The following is a 4,545-nucleotide window of genomic DNA, read 5'->3' as shown; positions in this document are numbered from 1 at the left end:
AAAAAAAAAAAAAAAAAAAAACTAAAAAATAAAAATAAAAAGAGTCATATAAGATCCAGCCCCCAGATGCTCACCCTCTTCTATGACTGGCAGCACCTTTCCCAGGAGAGCTCCCCTTCCCCGCCCAGTCTTCCCTGCTGGAATCATCAGTTTCCACACTCATTTCCTCCTATGGAAACCAGACTCTTTTCCTTCCCCTTCCACCACCCATCCTGAGAAGACTGAGTAAGGGAGAGTCTCTGTCCTGGAGCAGCTCACGAGAGGGAACCCCTTTGCAGTGTGTTCCCCTTTAAAGGAAAAACATTCTCAAGACTTATCCCTGACCCCCATACACCCATGTACCTGGACCTATTTAGTAACACTGAAGAAAACTGAAGCCTTTCCTGGTCTTCGAAAATTCTTTCAATAGCAACTAACCACTGCAACAGCAAATCTAAGTTTACGATTGAAAACATTTAAGGTTAATTTTACATACAACAGAAAACATTACAATTACAACACAAAACTCAGAAATTCTTGCACTATGAACAGAGTGAAGACAGGTCTGCAGGACTCTGTGAAACACAGATCTCCCCTAGAGTCCAGTCACTCAACATGTGGTGGCTTACAGACCCCATCCTGGCACCACTTGCGAGAGTGCTGGAAAGGCAGAGTATAGGGCCCAGCCCAGACCTGCTGAGTATGTATTTGCATTTTAACACGAAAGCTTGTGAAGCCCTGGCTTACAGCGTACATTTTGCGGGGTTGGAGAAAAGACGGGGAAAAGCAAGGCCAGATGGAGCCCGCACAGAATGAGGTGATCTTCTGTGCTTTTTAAGGGAACGTTTTTCTGGTAGCTGTGTGAAGGAGGTACAGGCGCAAGAGGCCTATTTGTGACAGTAAGCAAAAGAGGCAAATGGGAGAAGCGAGCGAACTCAGTTCGGGTGGAGTGGAAAAGAGGAGTGGGCTGAAGAAGGGATTTCTGAGGTGTGGGGGACAAGTGAAGAGTGACCTTGGGTTTCTAAGCAGGAAGACTATGTGGAGAGGGCATTTTTAAGAAAGAAGGTGATGAGCTTTGTTCCAGAAACACAGAGGAGGGGCCTTGGGGGCACTCACGAGGAGTTGTGCAGATGTGATATACACAGGATTGGAAATGCCCAGTGATATGGTTTGGCTGTGTCCCCACACAAATCTCACTAAGCTGTAGTTCCCATGATCCTCACGTGTCATGGGAGGGACCAGGTGGGAGGTAATTGAATGACCCGGGCAGTTACCCCCATGCTGTTGTTCTTGTGATAGTTCTCACCAGATCTGATGGTTTTATAAGGGGCTTTTCCCCCTTTTCCTCTGCACTTCTCCTTGCTGCCGCCGTGTGAAGGTCGTCGTGTTTGCTTCCCCTTCCGCCATGATTGTAAGTTTCCCAAGGCCTCCCCAGCCCTGCGGAACTGTGAGTCAATTAAACTCCTTTTCTTTACAAATTACGCAGTCTCGGGTATGTCTTTATTAGCAGCGTGAGAATGGACTAATATACCCAGAGATGATCAGGCTGGAGACACAGACCTCTGAGCCCCTGCTGATAGAACCAGCTGAGTTCACCTGAAAAGGCCTGCAGGACAGTAAGAGCAGAGGATAAAGGGAACAGGCAGCAGAGGAAGAGCCAAGGTGGGCTGGAAGGTAGGAGGGAAGAGGAGCATCACAGAAGCCCTGGAACAGAGAGGAATTTCTCTCTGACCAAATGGGCTGAGATATGAGAACCTGCCTCTGGTCTTAACAAGTGAGCAGTCCCTGGCCATTGTGGCAAGAGCAGGGAGGGCCCATTTGGCCACAAAGCGCAGAGCATATTATCTAAAAGTGTCATGAAACCCTGGGCAGCGGACCTCAAAGGGCAGTCCCTGGCTTCCAAACGAGTGGCATCACCAGAGAGCTTTTTAGAAATGCAAAACTTCCGGCCTCACCAGAGGCTCTGATTCAGACCAAGAGAATCACACGCTCTGGGGGTGGGGCCTAACAGCCTCTTTTAACCAGCCTTCCAGCCTTCCAGGTAATTCTGATGTGCTATAGTTTGAGAAACACCACTACATGATATGGAAATTCAATGGAAGGTATATATCATCTTTTCTATATGAAAACAAAAAGAAAGATAGCCTAGCAACTTCTACATAGAGAAACTCAGTAAGAAATGCCTAACCGCTTCAATGCCAATACAACTTATTTCTATCGCCAGAGAAATGCCAAAAGGTATTAACAAAATAATTAAAAATACATGGCCCATCTGATAAACTTCCTTGGATGAGATGTAGAAAACACACCCAAGATCTGGGGGCTGGAAATTCTGAGACATGGGTACCATTCCTGCTCTGCTATTGACTATGTGCCCTTGAGTATGTTACATCCCGTGCAGAGCCTCGGTTTCTCCATCCACAAAAGAGGGAGCGGAAAAGGCTTTTCTAAGGTCCCTTCCAGTTCTGACACTGTGTGACATGCTCTTCCTGTAAAAAGCGACCCCAAACTAAATGCTTTTAAGCAGCTGTGTGGGGTCGGAGGGAGGAGGGAAGTACTTATTTTTTTTCTTTTTCAGAGATGGAGTCTCGCTCTTTCACCCAGGCTGGAGTGAAGTGGCATGATCTGGCTCACTGCAACCTCCGCCCCCACACCCCGGGTTCAAGTGATTCTCCTGTCAGCCTCCCAAGTAGCTGGGACTACAGGCGCCCACCAGCACTAATTTTTTGTATTTTTAGTAGAGGCGGGGTTTTGCCATGTTGGCCAGTCTGGTCTCGAACTCCTGACCTCAGCTGATCCACCTGCCTCGGCCTCCCAAAGTGCTAGGATTACAGGCATGAGCCACCGCACCCGGCTGAAAGTACATTTTTAAGCAGTAAAATCTAATAACACAGTTAACCAGAAAATCTTTCCAACATTCAGCAGTACTAGTATCTTGCATTCTAAGAACTGGAACATTCCTTTACTAACTGGCTTTTCCATTAAAGCTGCTGATGCCTAGAGTAATAAAAACATGACTGCACTGGGCAGTGTTCTTAAAGTTCACATGACTGGGATGCTTCCCAGAAAACAGCCCCATTATCTTCACATTTTCATCCTATAATAATTTGTAATCCACGAAGGTAAGGTTTGTATTTTCTTCTAGGCAGAAAATAAGTTAAAGAACCAGATTCTATGGATCCCACAGCCTGACTCCTTGACCGAGAGTCTGGGCACTTGGTATTACAAATCTAGGCTTCCTGATAAATGGCCCTGTAGTGACCTTGTTACTGGGATCCCTAGATGCTGGTTTCCTGCCTGGTTTCTCTGCATCCAAGTCCCTGTCTGCACCTACTGTTCATCCAGTGCCCATCCTCTTGTGCCTGGGTCCCCAATGCCACCTGCTTCCTTGCCTTTGCCAAAGGTCAGTGACTTAGTCATGATCTCAGAACTAGGGCTGGAACAGGGATGTGGGCGTTGGTGCAGGAAGAAGAGGTGGAAGTGTGAGCACTAGAGGAAAGAAGATAAAGTCTAGGGTGACTCCTGCCTCCTGCCCTTCTTTGCTTACACACCCTGGTTCTTAAATTCTATTAGAAATTGGTCAGTAGGAAGCACAGCTGGCTTCTTCATCTCCCTGTCCATCTATCATAAACTCTGTCCCTGCTCCTCCCTCCAGCCTGGGTATGCGAGTGAGGTCCCAGACTCTGCCAGTCCTAGTGGCAGGAAGGTATCGTAGGGAGGTGAGGGCTGACAAAAGGCCGGTGTGGCAGGCACAAAGCTAGGGAGTGGCATCCCACTGGAGGTGGGACCACAGAGGTGTGGAGAGCAAAGCCACAAACATCAGGCCTGCAGGCCACGCAGAGATTAGTTTTGTCTTTATCCAGTTGGAAGATTCCTAGTGCTAGAGGGTTTTCTATGCTGGCCCACCCTGCACTGATCTCAACCTCGAAGTCACTCTTAAATAGGGTGACCACACGTCCGGATTTACCTAGGGCAGTCCCGGCTGAGGCCCATCAGTCAGGTGCAATTATTAACAGCACCCCTTTTCATTCTCAGATTGTTCTGGTTGGGATGATAAATTCTAGCTGCACTATTCTTGGGGTCCTAGGCCTGTGAAGTCAGAGCTGAAGTTAGAGAAGGCTACTCAAGATTAGCAGGGACCCCCAACCTGATGAGTCTCACGCCTCATCAGACGTTCCATTTGCCTCTCCAGTATCCCTGCCAAACCACCATCTGGCTTCTGCTTATATACCTGCAAGGGCAGCAAGCTCACTATCTTCTCAGGAAGCCTCTCTTTTTGGGGGAAAGCTTTGTTATAAAAACAGCAGGATTCAAACCTGTATACAGTATGACTGCAGCTAAATAACAACATCCAGGCCGGGCGCGGTGGCTCAAGCCTGTAATCCCAGCACTTCGGGAGGCCGAGACAGGCGGATCATGAGGTCAGGAGATCGAGATCATCCTGGCTAACATGGTGAAACCCCATCTCTACTAAAAAAAATAAAAAACGAGCCGGGTGTGGTGGCGGGCGCCTTTAGTCCCAGCTACTCGGGAGGCTAAGGCAGGAGAATGGCCTGAACCCGGGAG

The 4,545-nt window shown here is 48.2% G+C and overlaps 1 protein-coding gene across 2 annotated transcripts in view; it reads right to left on the bottom strand.

The window, feature by feature from the left end:
* PTPN3 (protein tyrosine phosphatase non-receptor type 3) overlaps positions 1-4,545 on the bottom strand; it is a 121,609-nt gene that overhangs the window by 109,186 nt on the left and 7,878 nt on the right. The window lies entirely within an intron of this gene.

The sequence above is a fragment of the Rhinopithecus bieti genome, unplaced genomic scaffold (assembly GCF_001698545.2).
Source record: "Rhinopithecus bieti isolate Rb0 unplaced genomic scaffold, ASM169854v2 scaffold_73599, whole genome shotgun sequence".
NCBI lineage: Eukaryota > Metazoa > Chordata > Mammalia > Primates > Cercopithecidae > Rhinopithecus > Rhinopithecus bieti.
The sequence above is the reverse complement of the archived record's forward strand: the minus strand, read 5'-3'. Positions and strand labels throughout refer to the sequence as shown.